The 21,397-nt window shown below is 28.0% G+C and overlaps 1 long non-coding RNA gene and 1 other non-coding gene across 2 annotated transcripts in view; one reads left to right on the forward strand and one right to left on the reverse strand.

The window, feature by feature from the left end:
- The first annotated feature begins 4,541 nt into the window (after window positions 1-4,541).
- The window catches only part of LOC101241768 (uncharacterized), a 38,254-nt gene continuing 21,398 nt past the window's right edge, over window positions 4,542-21,397 (forward strand). Inside the window, exon 1 of the transcript XR_010640717.1 lies at window positions 4,542-4,675. This is a non-coding gene — a transcript (uncharacterized LOC101241768). The remainder of the gene's footprint in view (window positions 4,676-21,397) is intronic.
- LOC136084646 (uncharacterized) lies at window positions 12,712-21,150 on the reverse strand. Its single transcript, XR_010640718.1, has 2 exons — window positions 20,992-21,150; window positions 12,712-13,005 (listed from the first exon to the last, which is right to left on the reverse strand). It is a non-coding gene; the product is annotated as an uncharacterized LOC136084646 (long non-coding RNA).

Consider the following 21,397-nt stretch of genomic DNA (forward strand, 5'->3'; position numbering starts at 1 on the left):
AGTATTGAAAAACAATAAAAATTAAAAAAATATAATAATAAAGTTAAAATCAATAGCTTAAGATAAAAGAATTTCTTTAATGTCGTGTTATAAGTTTATTATATACAACTTTAGCATATTTACCTTTGGCTCTCAAATCTTGCGTCTATAAATAATTGTTTTTGCAATTCCAAAGTTCTTCCGCTGTAGTCTTCGTTTACGTAAAATATATCGTTCCACAATTTAATAGAGCATAGTTATCCAACGCAGTATTTTTGTCTTTGTAGTTTAAAAAGTTTAGCTATTATGTTTCTGTTGTACTTTTTTCCATCGCTGCTTTTTTTTCCCTTTCTGTACGCCCGCTCAATTTTAACATTACCTTTAAATCCAAGTTTTGTCTTTAAAATATTTTGTATCTTTTCCTCGCTTAATTCCCGCGTTTTATTTTCGTATTTTGAATTCCCGTAAACCTTAGGTTATTTCTTCTGCTCCTGTCTTCCAACTCAGCTAGTTTGTCTTTGACAACAACGTTTGTCATATCATCTTGGTTTGATGATAATTTTGGCTTTTTTTTCATTTCAAAAAGTTCTTGAACAATTGATTCATATTTCTCGCTAAGAAACTCCACTGATTTCCTTAGTTTATTAGTTTCTTTTTTTAGTTTTGAATTTTCTTCCTGAAGATTTAATAGCTTAATTTCCATTTTATGAAACTTCTTGTTAAATATTTTTATTAAAGTGTTCTCATGAATATCTAATCGGTCTTTAATTTGAAACACGGTAGTTGAGTCCGTTCATGTCAAAAGTTTTTGCGTATCTATCAATATATATATATATATATATATATATATATATATATATATATATATATATATATATATATATATATATATATATATATATATATATATATATATATGTATTGGACAAAACATTTGCAACCAACTTCGAACAATGCTAAAAAGTGTTCCTAATTTTACATGTCTTAAAAACGAAACGAACTATACTACCACAGCAAACAGTTCAGGAGTCTGAAGTCATAGCATGCCATGACATGAGCAATCAGCTGACAGGTGACAGCACACAGGCAGAATTTCGTTGAAAAGTGATATTTTGCAGCGGACAAAACAAGAGCAACTTTTTTGGTTTGTTTCATTTTCTTAAGTCTAGTCCGTGTCAACAGCACGGAAGTTTTTTAACAATTAAAGGAAGTATCCAGAGGTTTCCAGAAGTTTCAAGAAGCATGCAGAAGCATCCAGAAGTTTCCAGAAGAAGCATCTGGAAGCATCCAGTAGCTTCCAGAAATATCCAGAAACATTCAGAAACATCCAGACGCATCAAGAAGCATCCAGAAGCATTGAAAAGAAGCATCCAGAAGTTTCCAGAAGAAGCATCTGGAAGCATCCAGTAGCTTCCAGAAATATCCAGAAACATCCAGACGCATCAAGAAACATCCAGAAGCATTGAAAAGAAGCATCTAGAATCTTCCAGAACAGGTTCACACAGGTTCATTTTACTATATAAGAGACATGTAAATCGACATGTAATTCCGTCAGTATATAGAAGTCAATCATTCAGTATTATCAAGACAGTTTATCGAAGTGAGTTTTATCAAAGTGTTTTATTGAAAAACATCAATACAAGAAGTGAAATACAACAAGTGTTTCATTACATCAATACAGTCCACATCCAACCAAGACGTTGTGTTCCACAGAGCATTATTGTATCATCACAAGGTAAATGTAACACGGTAAGCCTCGAGAAGTGTGATTAGTTATTTTTATTATTTTTATGACTTCAAGTGCAAAAATGGCTCCCGACAGTCTTGGATTGGAACTAAGAAAGAAAATTATTGGCGATTACGTAAGTAGAATGTCACAAAAAAATATTTATGATAAATATCGCGTGAAAAAATGGACCGTATCAAGACTATGTTCCAAATATCGTTCAACGGGGAAGTTGGCAGAAGATAACAAAGGTGGAAGACCGCGTTCCACCACTTCTAGCGAGGATTCTATGATCGTCAGATCCGTCAAGAAGGATCCCTAGATATCATCAGTCGAGATACAAAAGCAATTAAAACTGCCTGTATCGAACCGAACAATCAAACGACGTGTTGTTGAAGCCGGATTGTTTTCTCGACGCCCTGCAAAGAAACCGCTGATTTCACTAAAAAACCAGAAGAAAAGACTCCTGTTTTGCTACATCTCATATTGACTGGAATGTGCAGAAATGGCGAACTGTCCTGTTCAGTGATGAATTGAAGTTCAACATCATTGGGAGCGATGGCATTTGCCGTGTACGTCGACCGAACGGAAAATTGCTGAAGTAAAAATTAAAAAAGTAATACTTTTATCGCTACAAAAAAAGTAATAGACTCAATAAATTTTGCAGATAAAAAAATTTTGCTTGATGTTTCAAGTTCTATCAACGACATCTTTAAAACTGTAAACTTAATATTTCTGAAGCATAATGCTTAGATTATGTCTTTGAAATATTATTATACTAAATGTTTATAAAAACACATAAAGCTCAAAAAATGTAACTCAACTCAAAAAAACTAATTAAAGTGTATTTCGATTGGACAAAAAAAAAACGCATCATCAACTCTATACTATTTATTCTGCGATACCAAACACCCTGAATTTTGAGGCAAAAAGAAAGTCAGGGTAAGGAAACGAGCGTTTAAAAAATACTATGTTTTTCAAATATGTCTGTTGAAAAACAATATTATTTAGTCAGTATGTTTGTTTTATCATAATAATTCGATGTTTGCATGAGTTGTTGTCGCGTTTTCACTTTATGTATGTTCATATACAGTTTGGCCAAATACTTGAAGTATTAAACAGCATAACCCAGAAATCATAAGTTATATATGTGAGATTTTCAGAAGTATTAAGTTATATAAGTGATACTTCTCAGTGGGCACAGGACGTAAAAAAGACGTCTTTTAAACGTCTTTTGAGCGTTTTGGACGTCTTTTGAACGTTCAAAAGACGTCTTATTTAGGTCCTGTGCCCACTGGGTTACTTAAGCTGATCACGTAAGTGCTAAGTTATTTAAGTGATCCGTCATCATTTAAAATAAATGTATTTGTCATCAAAATCAATTTATTCAAAAGATAATATTTAGTTTTGTTTAAGTATGCTATAAAATGAGAAATTTTAAAACTATAAATTATATAACGATTTTTTATAACAAACAATAAAATAAAACAATTTAAAAAAATAAAATAATTAAACCAAGTAATTAAAAATAATAAAGTTATTAAAAAAAATATATTAGTGAAAAATAAAGCATTTCTTTTTTCAATAGCTGCATTTGAAAATTTAATATGTTATCCAAAGTGTGTGTTATATAAAATATGTGTTATATAAAGCCTTAAAAGGAATTCTTTTGAATGAGTCAGCAGGTACTCCTTAGTAATGAAAAAATATTTCTTAAAATGGCGACAGCCTACTGTGGGATTGGAATGCTAACAATAACAACTGCACAAAAGAAACATTTTTTGTGAAAAATATTTTAAATAGTTATAAATTAATCTCAATTCGATTAATGTTATCTAAGCTCTTTACAAAAATAATTAATAACAAACTGCATAAGCGTTTAAAATTACATAATCTTACGGAAAATTCAGTACAGCTTTCAAACATAAATTTCAAGTGTAAATTTAGTATTTCATAAAAATACTAAATTAATTCTAACTATTTTTAGCGTTCATGAAAACCATAAAGATCTTCAATGGTTACAACTTTAATTTAATTTTACTGCAGCCGTGGCGTAGTGGTCAGAGCGCTTGCTTTATAAGCAGGAGATCAAGGTTCGTAACGAACTCTGTAACACATATTTGCGTCACGGTAAAGAATGTGGCGTGAACATCCTAGTTAAATGCACTTCCACGGTGTTATGTGACAAGACCATGAGGTCTTCTTGGACACCTAAATAACAAAATGAAAAAAAAAATAAAAATAAAAAAATTCATTAAACTTTACATGATTATAACTTTTTAACAGTAAAAAATCTTTAAAAAAAACATTCTATTAACTTTTTGTACACAAATTTGATGTAAGTGAGGCAAAAGGTTTTGGGTATTTTTATCCCTAGGTTTGAACCACCTCATTGTTTTTGGGGAAAAAAGAAAATGACAAGTAAAGTATGTTTTATAAAATCAGAATGACGTCTAAAGTATGTGTTATATAACTAAAAATGCATGAAAATGTTATCTTATGTAACTTTTTCAAATGATATGTAATTATGTTTTTATTAGCATTCCAATACTCCTCAGGACCCAGAAGGTAGACAAAAGTAAAAAAAACACAGTCTTTAAAATGCCAAATTTCACTGTGGAAGGCTTGAAATGCTAACAAAAACTACATCGCAAATGATACCTTATTTTTGTTAAAAACAAAGATACTTTTTAGATAATATTTTATGCCCTTTACAGGTTATATAACACATTATTAACATGACGTCAGCTATGCTAAATAACAAAAAGATTATACGTATCAATTGTATCTTATATAACTTGATTTATCAGGTTATGTAACATATTTTGCGAACTTCTTGTGCAAGTATGAACTTTATAAAAGGATTGTTTATTATATAGCAACGGTTTAACTTTACAAAACAATATTATAAATCTCACAAATAATGAATCAAATGTATTTTTATTTTAAATTCAATGAAAGGAAAATAAGGTAAGAGTTATGATTTTGTTTGTTTATATATATAAATAGTATATATAAATAATAATAATAATAATAATAATAATAATAATATTAATAGTAGTATATTAAAATAATATTTTTTTGTTTAAAAATAAGACTATCATTTTCTTAAAAATATTCAAGAAACTAATTTAATTTAAAAAAAATTTATCTTCAGAATGATTCTGTAGCGTTAACCACATATTAGCGAACTCTTAAAAATGCCTATTCATTAAGCAATAATTTTTATTCGGTAATACTATTGTTTAGACTAACTTTAACTTATCCAAACACGTAACCGCTCAGAATATCTCGCTTTTATCACGATTTGTCACAATCATTTGTACCACGCGGGGAAAATTATGATAAATGTTTTTGAAGAATTATGAAAAAGATCATATAAATTATAAGTTTCAAAAAACGTTTTACAAAGACGTTCTCATATATATTTCTTTTAATTGCGTTTTTCTCGACATAAGTAAAAAGCATCCAAAGGCGATTTGAAAAACCGATTTGAAAAACCGCTCGCTTTGCGAGCTATTACGTTGTATGACGTCACTACTTAGCTTACCGTAAAAGTTTGCTATAGGAATCCTCCGTTCATATTTTATTGCATAACTTGCTTTTATCACTTAAATTAAAACAAATTAAATTAAATTTAAACAATGATTGTTATTATAAGTAAAATATAAGTAAAATTATAAGTAAACATATTTTATTATTAAGCAAAATTTTAGTCAAAAGTCGTTTGTCCTTATTACTAGTCAATACTTAGTTATTTGACAAAAGTTTATCAGTTTTTGCTAAAGAAAATGAATTTTTAAGAAAAAACTTCGAAAAGTCAGCACTCTAACAGTTAAATTTATACTATGGTAAACATAAGTTCGTAAAAAAGTGATACTTGTTATGAATTAAAATAAATTTTGCACAAGTAAATAAAACTTCTTTTTTGTACTTTTTTTTTAATTTGACCTTTCAAAATTTTTTTTGTCAATTGACTGACATAACATAGGAAAGAAAATAAATGTATTTATTATGTCAATCCATTTATAATTTCAAAAGAGATTTCAAATTTTATATTTTATAGTAATGATAACACAGGTCAACAAAAAAAAAAAAATTACTGGTGTCCAAAATATTTTAATGAATTTGGGGTGTTTTTGGGGTGCTGATTCTGAATATGCTATCAGTTTTGCCAGATTGGCTCAAGTTTTTGATATTTTTGGTATCTTATTTATAGCACTTGTTGGTAAATGTGACGCATCATCTCATTAATTTCTTGGGATTAGTACTTGAACTGAGCAGTTCTCAATATAGTTTTTTGTTGATTAGTGTTCTAAAAGTTTGTTCATAGCTTGATTTTTGCACTAACTTTATGTTGTTGTCTGTTTTCCAGTGAAAAGCATGAACTCATCAAGAAGAAGTTGTCTTAACGATCCAGACTCATTCTATTACATTTGTGGTGAATATACACTGCAAAAACATAGAAGAAACATAACAGACTTCATAAAAAAAGTGTATTTGGCCTATTTTGGGGTTATGCTTGGGGACCAAGACAAGTCTTGGGCACCACACATAGTGTGCAAAGCATGTATCGAATTATTTCGAAAATGGAGCAAAGGACAAAGAAAAAGCTTCAAATTTGGTGTTCCAATGGTGTGGAGAGAGCAAAATAATCATCATGATGACTGTTATTTCTGTGCAGTGCAAGTGCAAGAATTCAATAAGCATAAGAAACAAAAATGGGAGTATCCTAACATGGAATCTGCAAGAAGGTCTGTCCCTCATTGTGAAGATGTGCCTGTACCTGTGTTTACCATGTTACCTGACCTTTCCCCACCTGATGATGATGAAATGCAGGGTATGGAGCTAAGCATTAGTTCTGGAAGTAAACCAGAATATGAAGGAAGTTTCAGAACACTTACACAGTTTACCCAAGGAGAGCTCATTGATCTAATAAGATACCTCAACCTCTCAAAAAGTGCATCTGAACTTTTAGCTTCAAGGCTAAGTGAAAAAAATTGTCTGACGCCTGGAACTAAAATTACATCTTACAGGACCAGAGAAGAAGCACTTCTTCAATTTTTCTGCGAAGATGACCTACTTGTATATTATAAGGATATTCCTGGCCTGATGCTGCAAATGGGTTTACAAGTATATAGTTCTAAAAGGAGTTTGAAATGTGTTTTGTTGAACAATGGCAATCAGTGTGCATCTCTTCCAGTAGCTCACTCAACTAAATTTGCAGAACAATACAAAAATGTCAAAATGGTCTTGGAGAAACTGTGCTACCATGAACATTCGTGGCTGATATGTGTTGATTTAAAAATGATCAACTTTTTACTTGGACAGCAAAGTGGATACACAAAGTATCCTTGCTTCATCTGCATGTGGGATAGTAGAGCAAAACATCTGCACTGGGAGAAACTGAATTGGCCTCCAAGGGACACCTTGACAGTAGGAGCATCAAACATAGTGAACGAACCTTTGGTGGACAGGGAAAAAATCATTCTACCACCACTTCACATAAAGTTAGGATTAATGAAGCAGTTCGTAAAGGCATTAGACAAAGATGGTAATTGCTTCATGTACATCTGCAGATCTTTCCCTGGTCTTAGTAGCGAAAAATTGAAGGCAGGAATCTTTGATGGTCCTCAAACTCGGAAACTCATTAAAGATTCAAATTTTCCTAAGGAAATGAATGACATTGAAGCTGCTGCATGGTGTAGTTTTGCGTTGGTAGTGAAGAACTTCTTGGGAAATAAAAAAGCAGACAATTATGAAGAACTGGTACAAAACATGCTGTTGAGATTTAGAAATCTGGGTGTACACATGAGCATTAAATTGCATTATCTTCACAGTCACTTGGATAAATTTCCAAAAAACCTTGGAGATTTTAGCGAAGAACAAGGGGAGAGATTTCATCAGGATATTATGGTGATGGAGGAAAGGTACCAAGGCAGATGGGACAGACATATGATGGCTGATTACTGCTGGAATCTACAGCGTGACTGCCCGAATAGCTCACATAGAAGAAAATCATATAAAAAGCACTTTTCCAGCGAATAAATGTCTCCTATCTTTTATGTCTTGTTCATTTTTGAAGATTACTTTCTAAAACTAGTTAAAATAAACTAAAATCAACATTTACTTTGTTGAATTTATTGTATTCATGACAATATCAATAAAGTTAATGCGCGTGTAGCAAATTTTTTTTACACATTTCACAAAAAATCTCAAAAACTTGAGCCAATCTGGCAAAACTGATAACATATTCAAAATCAGCACCCCAAAGTTACCCTAAATTCGTTGAAATATCTTTGGCCCCAAAAATGCTGTTGACCTGTGTAATTATTCGTATTTAAAAAATAATTACTTGTATTTAATAACGTAATTAATTGTATAAAATTATTACTCGTATTTAATAACGGAGAATATAACCGAATTTACTCTCTCCATATAAGAACAGATAAAACAGTAAATCTTTTACTCTATTTATATAAGAACAGAGAATAACACCTAATTTTTAGGCAAGTGTAGGTGAATACTAAGCGTAACATATACAATAATTAAAAAAATATATATATATTATAAAGCTAGAAAATTAAAAAATAGTTTCTCGAGCTAATTTAACACCGGTCGACCAATGTTAAAATAGCTCGAGAAACTTCTACTTTGTTTTCTAGCTTTTTATTATTTTTTTAATTATTGTTTACGTTACGCTTACTATTCATCTACACGAGCACAAAAATTAGGTTTTATTCTCTGTTTTTAAATAAATCGAGTTAAAGAAATTTGGTTATATACTCCGTTATTATGTACGAGTAGGGGAACTTGTTGTACCTTTGACCACTTTTTGCTTTAAGGCGTTTTTTGCGTAGTCTATTGAGTAGAATTAAATCATTTAAACTATATAATATTCTGTCCTATTTTTCCCAAAAATTTTACTTAGGACTTTTTTTCATTCGATCAAGAAGTATTTTTTTCCCGCATTTAAAAAAAAGAAGTCTATTGGTCAAACGCACAATACGTACGTTGTACCTTTGAACGATGCGCGCTGTTCCTTTGACCAAAATGTTATTATTAAAAAATCATGCAATGTTTGAACCTCTTTAATATTTTAGCTTATTATATAATATATAGCAACTTCTGGCCTACCTTATATCAATAAAAAAAAAAAAATCTAATTATTTTGTAATTAATCCTAATTGTTTAAAAAAAAATTAGAAAAATCAATCCTTACAATCTTAAAAAGACTTGTGAAGCGAAGTTACGATACTCACTCAGTATTACTAATAGTGTTACTAATTTTTTCAAATAAATTCAATTTTCATAACTATTTAGATAAAGTCACATATTTTCTTTAGTTAGATGCATAATTGTACAAAACATGTTGTCTAATATATACAGTTATTTTTATTATTTTAAATAAGAAAAGAGCAAAAATATATTTTTATAACTTATTTTAGCTGGCGGTCAATATTCATTTACGTATGATCATAACGCTTTTTATAGGAAATATTTTAATGATGACAACAAAAAATACAAAAATAAAAGAATATAATATATTAATTATTACAAATAGTCAGATCAACATCAAACATAAGATACTGACGTTTAGATCAACCGTGACCAATACTTGGTGGTGGAAGTTTCATAATAATATCCTCAAGTTCCACATCATAAAGATTGTCATTTTCTCTTATAAATTTGTTACAAAAGTCTCCTGATATCGTAAGATACTTAGTTTTGTAAACTATATCAACAACTTCTATAACTTCTGCTACATAAAGTTTAGAGTATTTCTTTCCAGTCAATTTGACAATTAAAAATTTTCCAGAAACAATTTCATTTTTATCATCAAGTATATTTACTCTAAAATCAATTTTATCGGAGCTTTTATTATTTAAGCAAATGTCAGACTGACTAAAAATAATATGTTTTGCCAATTTTTTTCTTTTGCTTGAAAGGACTCTTTAAAATGTTGGTTATTAGATTTTAAATCTAGAATAACTTTAATTTCAGGTGTATCAGTTAAAATGCATGATTTTCCCTTACGTCTTTTTGAAGTATTTGTTTTTCTTAATTTGGCTTTAGGATCATGTTGTATTATCTCAGGTGAAACAATAAATGACTTTGATGGTAAACTCACAGGAGGGATTTCCTCTAAAACAATAGATGATGTTGATGGTAAACTGGATGGAGCAGTTTTAACATCAATACTTTCATCAGAAATACAAGCTTTTGTATTCTCTATTGGCCTACCAGTAACATTTGCAGTTAAAAATTCAATATCAGTAAAAATATTTTCATTAAATGGATAAGATCCAGTACTTTTAAAACTGTTTATAATATTATTTGGTACAAAAGCATGAGGATAAGCTTGACCAACAAGTTAAGATATATCATATATTGTAACTGATTTACCAGCATTGCCTGGTGATATCATCCAGTTATTCATGACATTGTTATAAAAAGTTTTAAATGGTAAAATCACCACGATCGAGAGTTTGCATTTTATGGGTTATGTGAGGATGAAATGTCATTAAAACAATGCCTGATTTTTTTGCTAACTCAATAACAGAAAATGTTTACATGACTCTCATGATTATCCATTAATAAAAGAACAGATTTTTCAATTGATGGTCGCACATTACTAATAAAAAATTCAAGAAATTGCACAAAAATGACTTTATTTGACCATCCAGACTTATTAGCTGCTCCTACACTTCCAGGAGGAGAAAAATTTAACATGCAGTCTTTGAATTTAGCACGTGGAAACACAAGTAATGGTGGGATGCTATTTCCAGAAGTATTAATGGCTGCAATCATTGTTACATTATTACCTCATTCAGCAATAGTCATGCTCCTTATTTTTTTTTTACCTTTTGGAGCTAAAATTATTGGTGGTAAGTGGACTGTGGTAAATCCTGTTTCATCACAATTCCAAGTATTTGATGGGTCAAAATAATAACTTTCTAAAACATTTTTGTAATTTTTTTATACAATTCTTACAATTTCTCTATTGAATGCAGAAGATCTACCAAGCCTTGTAGGTTGTGGTTTACGTAGAGATAGCTTGTTATTATACCTTTTGCGAAAATCTCGCAGCCATTGTTCACCTGCACATTTATTTTTTATCCATGAAGTTTCAATTTTTTTATGGTTTGCTAAAGCATACTCATATGCAAAGGACCTTATCTGCTTTAATGTAAGTCCATAATGCATATTTGCAGCATCTGCTAAGTAGTTACCAAAAATAATTCTTCTTCTGTTGAGAATATTTTTTTGGTGTGGTATTTGAATATAAATATTTGTAACTACCAGTTTTTTTAAACTGCTTAAAATGATATATCAAAGTTAATTTTTTAATGTTGCAATGTCTTGCAGCTTTACTTAAACACGATTTTTGTTAAAACACAAAATTCACTGCATTAAGCATATCCGTTTCAAAAATCTGTTTGCGAGTAATACCAATCTTGCTCCTTCGGATTTTAAAGCTAAAATATATTAACAGAATTAACTAACTATTTTTATACATTTAATTCCCTGTTGTTGTGCTGAAATTAGGTAATAAAAAAAACTTGATAATAATATCGCTTTAGCTGTCCAAATTAACAAAATTGATTATTAAGTATAGTTGTGGTCTAAGAATAAAAAGTGAATTGCATTAAAATTCAATGGAATTATTTCATTACCATATACTAGAAACAGTTTTGCATTAAAAGCAATAAAGCAAAGACACTTAACAAATTATATAATAAATTTTTTAAATTTGCCGTCCGCAATAAAGTCCGCAATAAAGTCCGCAAACTACCGAGGAAACAGTTTTTGTCGGTCAAAGGTAAAACGTCTTAGTCTGGTCAAAGGTACACGTGATGGGTTTCAATTATCGTCTTAATTCAATTATATTCTTAATCCCCATTTTAGTCACACGTAATCATCCAAACTTTTCTATAACAAAAAAAATGATGTTGGTTAATGTTTATAATATCGTTGATGAATCAAACAACAATTTATCACTGTTTTAAAATCAGAATAAGATTAACACAAAGATTTACTTTTTAAGAGCCAAAACTTATAATTACTTGTGGATTGATACCATCTATCCCAAGTATGATGTTTTACGGTAAGAAGAGTTGTCATGAACTATTATTTCAAATGACACTTCACGTTTTTCTAAACAATATTAGTAAGCCAACAAAGTAGAGTGACCAAAGGTACAACTTCCTCCAAGGTACAACAGATTCCCCCTAACTATTTGAGCATTAAGAAATGCAATATTTATATGACAGATTAATGCAAGCATATTGTGACAAATGATAAGATTACAAAATATCGACAGCAACAAATCGAAGATTTGCTAATTACCTGAGTTTAAAAAATGTAATGTTGCTTTAAATGGGGATTCTACTTAACTTCCTATGGGTATCATTTATGATCAGTGGTTCTCTGAACAAGAGTATAGATTTTATATTAGACTTCAAAGTTAAAATAAATAAAAACTTGGCGTGAAGTTATTTACATTAAAAATTTAAAAGTGATCATTTTTTATAAACTGTTTTATTTAAAATATAAATCCTTGAATTTCAGATGAATAAATATTAAGAAAAGTTATACAATTATTTTTGCTTTTACATTATTCACATTATTTACATTTCGTGTAATATAAAAATTTAAATTTGAAAATGGAAGAAGATCATACTCGATCTAGTCTCCAGAACCATATAAAAATTACAATAAAAATATAATATAAAATAATACAGAGAAATTATAAGTTTAACAATTAGTTATAATGAAAAAAGAAAAATATTATTAAATTTGTAAATTTGTAATTTAACGTAGTAACCAAGAAGATCTATCGGTCTTATAAAAGAGCAGCACGTAGGAGCATTTAACCAGGAGGATGCTCACGCGTTCTACCTTGCCATCTCGGTTCTTGGTTCTATTTTTTTGCCATCTCGATTCTTGGTTCTATTTTTTTTTGTTTTTTTGTTTTACGTTAATATATGCTCAAAAATTCCAAGAAAAAGCATTTAATGAGGTTGTTTTTGTCGTCTTCCTCGCTGTTATCACTTGACTGACCAGATTAGGTAAAAAATCTGTGACTAAGTGTTTTTAAAACCAGCGCACTAAACATTGCGCTATAGCTTCGAAGGAATCAAAGTATATTTTCTAAACTCAAAATTGTTTATATTTCTTTTTTCTATATGGGACTAATAAATCAAATATATTTGATTTATTTGTCCCACTATACCTAAGAATCAATAAATGCTTAACAACATCCCTCTAAAATTACGACAGCAGTGTAGAACAAAGTACTGAAATAAAAAGAAAAAATTTAAAATTAAAAAAAACTTTAAAACCTTCAATTATACTTTAGAATAAGTAAATAATTCAAAAATTAAAAAACATGTAAATTCATTGGTTATAAGATAAATACATACAACACATACAATTAAAATTAACAATAGAAAAATATATCTGTTTACCACAAAGAATAATAATAAAATAAATAAGTAACTGCATACAATGCATAAAGATGTATATCTAAGTATTAGGATATATTAATAATATTTCAGCATATTAATATTTGTAACTGTTTGTCGTAGTTTCATTTTTTTAGTTTTCAACTGACGTAAGTTACAATTTATAACACAGGTCAACAAAAAAAAATTTTTTTTTCTGATGCCGAGCAAACAACTTGTTTTTTGTATAGGATTTCTCATTTTGATTTCAAATATTCAACTCTATTTTTACCATCACGTCAAGTTGTAAAGATATTTAGGTTCAAATCTTAAGTATTTAGGGTAAAGTCCCTAATATTGTCGAAAAAAAAGTTATTCAAAAGTATGTCAACCTGGGTCTCAAAAGAAGCGTATTTTCATAGAGATTTTAGAAAACATAAATATTTTTCCTTTAAGTTTATAAACAAAAAAATTATCTGAAAAAATGCTAAAGATTCTTACAAAAATTTTAACAGAATGTTATTCAGCAATAATACAAAAAATATTTATTTTTATTACAAATGAATAACATTTTTAAAATCTCTATGAAAATACGCTTCTTTTGAGACCCAGGTTGACTTACTTTTGAATAACTTTTTTTTCGACAATATTAGGGACTTTACCCTAAATACTTAAGATTTAAAGCTAAATATCTTTACAACTTGACGTGATGGTAAAAAAAGAGTTGCATATTTGAAATCAAAATGAGAAATGCTATACAAAAAACATATTGTTTGCTAGGCACCAGAAAAATTTTTTTTTTTGTTGACCTGTGTAATTAATAAAATGTCATAATAGGACGATTAATGTTTTACTAAAAAAAAAAAAAAAAAATAATTAAAGACAATTACTGTTTACTAAAATCACAAAGGACAATTACTGTTTATTTTTTTTTCATTCGAAATAATCTTTGCAATATTTTTACAACATAAAAACATCAAGTTAAAGATTTTTAAACCGAAGCTGATATCTTATCATCTACTCAGCGTAAATAAGGAGAGATCCGTACGATTTGGTTTCTTAAATTAAAAATAAAAACAAAAATTTACATTTTTAAACGTTAATTTGTTGTTTTTTCTGCTTATTTTTGATTATTACTGTTATATATTTTTAAAAAGTAGAATTTATTATTTTTTCAAAAATCTTTATTTAACTAAACCATCGAGCAAAACAAAACTACCACTAAAATACATAAAACGCGACGGGGCAGCGTCATTAAAACAGCTGAGACAAATATGTTACGTATTTACATTCCAAAAAGGTTTTTTTTATTTGATAGTAAGAAGTCTTCTTGTTACGGCATCAAAATATTCAATAAATGACTAAAAACCTCTTATTTTATCTTCCCGCAAATAGTAAAAACGTTAAAATCGAAGTTTTCACATTAGTTTTCGCTCATAGCAATTTACTTTCATAATCTCTTTATAGTCGTTTAAATAAATTACTAAACAGAAACGTTTCAGTTTTTATATAACTTCCGCCCCATAGTATTAAGCTAACACTTGAAACTCGTAGATAATAAAATCACTAAATATTTGTTAACAAAATAAAACAACGAGCTTCGTGACATTTTAGAAAAATAAACTAATCAAAACGCAAACAAAATAAAACGGCAGTTTTTGAAAATGAATGGGCCTAAACGCTTTATTTTTCTTCGGATCTCCTTAACTACGCTGAATAGCCTCTTTAATTCAAATGTTGATATAATGCTATGAAATAGTATGATAATACTTATTTTTAAGAATATAGAAAGTTAATAAGTTATTGCGTCAATGTTTATAACGTTTAATAGCGAGGATTAAGAAACGTTTTTAAACGTTATTTCTTTGCATTAAATCAAAATAAGTATTGTTTTGTTGCAAGTTTGAAATGTTAAGTTGAAGTTATAATTTTCATTTATAATTTAATTGAAGTTATAATTATTAGAATTTAAATATATGGTTTGTTTAAATATGAGAATTTTAAAGTTTTAGCCTAAGAACAGCATCTAAATCTAAACACACGCATAGGCCACGACCCTGAAAATGATATGTATTTCTTGCTTCACATTTACAAAAAATAGTAAAAATTCCCCTTTCTTTTTATCAATTGACTAATTATATACTTCAAACCGCTGTGGCAATATCTGTTTTTGAGTCTTAATAACTGACAAATTATATAATTAAGTTATGATAAATACTAAGCCCAATCAAAATTGAATTCGGTTAAAATTGGTTCTGTCAGATCATTATACCTTTTATTTAGAAAAATTATTTAGAAAAAACTAGTATAATTTCAAACATATGTTTGAAATCTGAAGTTTGTGTTAAAATCACCTAATAATTGTTAATTTGCACAGAGCATTTAAAAACTTGACTTTATTTGATAAATATAAAGCGTATGGGGCTTTTTTTTTCAACTTTTCAACATTTATTGCATTTTTTATCAAGTTTTTATGATTTACACAATTGGCTCCAACTTTATCTCTGATAATTTAAAAATTGGAAGTAATGACAGAGATCAAATATTAGAGCGCAGAGCTTTTCATCAAACTTGAGAGTTAGGACTTAAGAAAATTTTATAAATTTAATAATAAAAAGTTAAACTAAAACCTTTTAAAAAAATTGTTAACAACTTTAGAGTTAAAAATCTTTGTTGAAAACTCTAAATTTTTTTTTTGTTATATTTCTTATAGCTTTTTAAATTAAAGGTTTATCTTCGACTCCAGCTCCAGTTCTAATAACTAAATTTAAATTAAATTTAAGATCTCCGGTCCAACTCCGACTTCCTTAGTAGCATTTAAAATGCATATAATAGTCATATAAGAACTAAAAAAAAAATTAATATTGAACTAATAAAAAAATATTCGGTCATCTACAGGTAAATCCACGGCCCTAGGTTCCGAACTCAATTCAGCGAGTTATTTTTTAATGAGTTGGTTTTTGATTTGAACAGATGAAAATAATAATTTAATGTAAATGTAAATAAAAACTTTATTTTATATTTAGAATGTTTGAAATTAAATTAGAATTAATGTCTACTCAACACTAGACTCTAAGCATGCCTTTGTGACGTACTTCGGAGTGCTTTGATGTTTCCTCGTGTTTGTTGTATAAGGAGGTATACACTTCAGAATGTAATTAATATTATAGTTTACAAACTCAAATTCGTACAAGAAAATAAATAAATCTCAGTCTTTTTAATTGAAAAAGCCCAAATTTAACAAGTTTAGGTCTAAAATATATATTAATTATCAGATTATAATCTTTTTTAAAATTATTTAAACTTAATCACAGCTTTTTTGCTTAAAAAGGTACAGCCATTATGGTATGGGTAAAGCCGTTTTTATTAAAGAAGGGAGCAAAAAGAGTGACAATTTTAAACTTGGCATCTAACTTTTCTTTTGATATTTGCATATATCTATTTTAGTAGTTTTAAAAATTTAATATTTAATTGAAAAAGTTTACGACTTTAATAAAAATATGATGATAGGCATAAATGTTCCAGGAGATTTAAATTTTTTGCACAATTCAAATGAAGAAATCTACCTAAAATTTCTAGTATTTATTAGCTATTTAAGTTAAATCATAACTATTTAAAATGAAACCATTATTGTACATTATGCAACCTCGCAGAAAGAATTATGTGCAAGTTTTTTATATTTATACAAATAACTTTTAGAATGCAAATGCATAAATATGAATACTGCGGTTAAAATAAAGATTTACATCTGCAAATATTAAAATAATGAATACAAACTGTTGGTTGATAGCGAAAAAAAAAAATTATCATCTTTTCATTTAAGAAAAAAAAAATACATATTTATTTTATTTTAATTATAAAATATTTAAATTAAATTAAATCTGAGTTTTAACGATTTCGAAGATATTATTACTAGTTCATTGTATTTAAATTATAATTACATTTTATAAAAATATTATAACTAGCAATAGAAAAATGTTCAACAAATGTTTTAAGAAGAAACTAAGCTATTGTTTTTAACAGAGTTTATTATCACCTTCCATTAAACTATTTACTTTGTAAAAAGCTCTTTGGTTTCAAAAACATATTTATCAGACTTTGTTAATCATTCTCATAAACTGTTGAATGTATCATATGAGATACATAAACTGTTGGATCTTTCATGTGAAATACCTAAAGGATCTCTACCTGAACTCTAGTTTTTGAACTTTTTTTAATGATTTGTTTATGGAGAAAGTGAATTTCGATATGTTCCTTTACTCATTTTTTTATAAAAAACCTTAGAAGCCTATTGTTATAAATAATGACATATCTATATAATTTTAATAATTTAATGTAAAACATTTTACTTTCTTTACTCATTTTGTCCATTTGTCTCATATACTTACTACTATCATTTATCGTTAATAAAATTAATCTTTTTTGGTCTAAATGTGCTGTGTTTATCTGGCAGCTCTAAGAATATAACAAAATATCGATGGCAGCGTCCTTGCCATTCAGATAGTATCAGTTTTTCTTCATTGAAACTTAAACAAATAGTAGTTTGTTTACGTTTGGTAACTGTTCGTTTAGGTTTAAAAAAAATCAGATTTAAATTTTTACGATAGGAAAATAAAAATAAAACGAATTTAAATTTTAAAGTAAAAAAGGGCAACTTAAAATGTCGTTAGCACACCTTAGATCTAAATTTTAAAGCTATTTTTATTTTTCTTAAGAGCTGCAACAATTAAAATGTTAAATGCAAAATTGCATAAAAAACTCCTCAACAACGTGCACCATTACCAGCCACTTTAAAAATAAAATAGCCAGTCAAATGTATATTAAAGTAATTTTATGCGGATGTTTACAAATACTAATAAATATAACCCTTAATATATATATATATGTATATATATATATATATATATATATATATATATATATATATATATATATAGATATATATATATATATATATATATATATATATATATATATATATATATATATATATATATATATATACATATATATATATATATATATATATATATATATATATTTATATATATATACATATTATTTATTAAAATGTTAACACAACAACAACTTAACTAATAAAAAACAGCAACATTATAAAGTATTTTTTGATTTCTATTAATCCAGAAAAAAATAACAATTGAGAAAGCATAACCAAAAACATATTACTTTAATATTAAAAAATTAAAGTTTTTCCCTTTCTATTTTTTTTCATTGAAACTTATAGAGTAAAAGCGGGTCAAACCGCACACCGTATCATTTCGCACATTGATCGTAATTATCAAATAAAAGCTAAACAAATATGGCTATGAAATACTTAAAACAGATTTAAACACAGAACTATTTCCTCTATTCGATTTGATAAAATTATATCCTGATTCAACTCTATTTTATTCATTTTTTATACAACTTTAACGAGTCAAAATTTTATATATATTTTTTATCGTTGGAAACAAAATAGCGCTTGAACCGAACCTGATATAAAAATAGTTTTAGCACTATCTTGTTGGAAATTTAATTTTAATTCTGATAGTATAATTTTTATGCATCTAGAACAAAAAGCTAAATGAAAAGTCAAGAAAGTAAAAAAAAACTCTTTTTTCTGAAGAAACAGCACACTCGATTAATTACTTAGTTTAGTTTTTCGCAAGTGACTAAGCGTTTATATTTATCTAATCAACTTAGTGTTAATTATGGTTAAATCAAAAATGAACTATAATGTTATTTGTTAATATAATCATACCTTACTTATTGAAAACCAATTATTATATTATTTCTCAATATAATCATCACTCACTCAATTCAATTTAACTCACTCACTTTAATATGTCAACTAAAAAAACAAAAGCATACTTGGAAAACAATATACTAGCCGCATTAACTGATATTAAAGAAAATAAAACATCTCTGAGAAAAGCTGCATTCACACATGGCGTTCTAGTGGCAATGCTAAAAGATCGCACAAATAACAACAACAAAGGCTTTTATGGCTCAGTTACAACAACGGTCCTTTTAAATGATATTACACATAGCTTTGGAAGCGGTATTGCTGTGCAAAAAACACAATATAATCTTGATTTGTCTACCAGAGCATTCTTCACATATTCTACAACCATTGGATAGAGGTGACTATTGTCATGTCAAACAAGTATAGAAAGAAATTCTTACAAAGTATTAAAATGACTCAAAAATGTAAGAACTTAGATAAACAAAATTTTCCACCGTTGCTCAAACTGCGGTGCGAGAGTGGTAAATGTTTTACACGCTTGCATGCAATCGCTGATTTCCAGTACACTGGTTTATTTCCACTTAATAAAAACATCATAAATTATAACGCATTAGCAATCACACAAAAATTTAAGTAACCTTCATCAACTTTAGCAGCCTACACAGCACCTACACCATCTTGCTCAGACACAGCTTCATCATACCAACAGACGCCACAGCACAAACTCCAACTACACACCGATTACCATTTTTCTCAACTACACCAGCCTAAAGTTTTGATAGGTATCAAGCATGTGTTGAGCGTTGCAAAAACAGTATCGAGATAGAGTTGAAGCAGTTTTTTCAAGCAAGAAATCAATTGCTAGTTAAGAAATCGAAGCAGTGCAACATGTCAAAACTTGGCGGAAAATGTATTAAAGAAGAAAATGTGATCGAGTCCCTTAAAAAAAAAGATGAAGAAAAAGCTATAAAGGAAGCTGTGAAAGTTGCTAAACTCAACCTAAAGCGTAGACTCTCTATGCCAAGTACTCAAATGCCTGAGCATAACAATGCTGAGTAACCTCAACAAAATATAATGAAGAACAAGTTCCAGCAGCCAAAAGATTAAAAGTTGCAAAATGTAAAAAGTGTAGAGTACAGAATTGTTGCAATGCAAAAATTCGATGTGTTGGGAACGGTTGGGCAAAGAAATATGTAGGTGGAACTAAATTCTTTTGTTGCAAAAAATGTATAAACGTAAATGTAGTTTCCTAAATAAAAATGTGATAAAAAAAAAATTAAAAAAAAGTTAAAAATTAAAAATTTAAATGTTTTCTCAAGTGTGTGGTGTTATCAGAATTTTGCCTCACACCGCACAATTTTTTTTTCTTTACATTAAATATTTTCACTATTTTTATAACTTTTTTTTTTAAGTATATTCATATTATCTTATGTTGTTTTTTGTTACCTATTATATATCTATTGATTTAAAAAAAAAAAAAGTCAAGTTGTTTTTCTTTTTAATTTTTTTTTTTTATTTTTAGATTTGCTTTTTTTTATCTTTTGATTTTTTATTCGTTTTTCCTAATGATTAATTTTTTTTTAATTTTTGTTTTTTTATATATAAAGCGTAAAACATAAAACTGACATTCTAAAATGTAATCTCTGCCTCTGAGGTTGAATCTATAGTTCTGAGGATAAATATCACAATTTAAAACTTTTTTTTGTTTTGGATTCAAATATTTACGCAAAATTTTGTGCAAATTGACTGCTCTTAATGCAATAAGTTTTACATCCATTGCTAATGGTCAATTTTTCATTTCTTTCATTTCAATCAGCATTTCTTACTCAAAGATATATTATCAAAAAAGTTATCAAAATGTTAATTATCTGGTTAGAAACACTTTTACTTATTTTAATATATATAGTATAATCATTTTAACTGATGGCATATTTAGCCTTACATATCAAGTAAAACCAGAAAAAACACAGATTTGAATATTCATTAAAACAAAGAATTTAGGATTACTAAAAGGTATATTGCCAGCAGCTACAGCCATTTAAGTATTAAAAAGTTTAATAGACTAGACTTTAAAAAAAAAAAGACATTATTACCGCTGTTAATGGTTAAACCAGCTCAATGAAAAATTTAGGCTATGACACTAAACTTGAATATTAAAAGTGTTACAATCATACTATTTACATATGCGTTATGAAGTTTTTTGAAATTCAAAACTTCAAAGAGTTAATGTCATCTATGTTGTTTTTTAAACATGCTATTGAAGCACTTTGTTTGCAAATTTATGGTTGATTTTATTGAAGCAAATCCTTTGCTGATTTATTGTTGTTTCTATTGAAGCACTTCAGTTGCTAATTTTTTTCCTATTCTGTTGAAGCACTTTGTTTGCTGATTTAAGCCAACTCATTGTCTAAAACTATGAATTAACTTATGTTTTAAAACTGAAATTTTAATCAAAACATCTTATTTTTAAATAACACTTGACAAAGGTGAAATTAGATC

This window comes from Hydra vulgaris, chromosome 09 (genome assembly GCF_038396675.1).
Source record: "Hydra vulgaris chromosome 09, alternate assembly HydraT2T_AEP".
Taxonomy (NCBI): Eukaryota; Metazoa; Cnidaria; class Hydrozoa; order Anthoathecata; family Hydridae; genus Hydra; species Hydra vulgaris.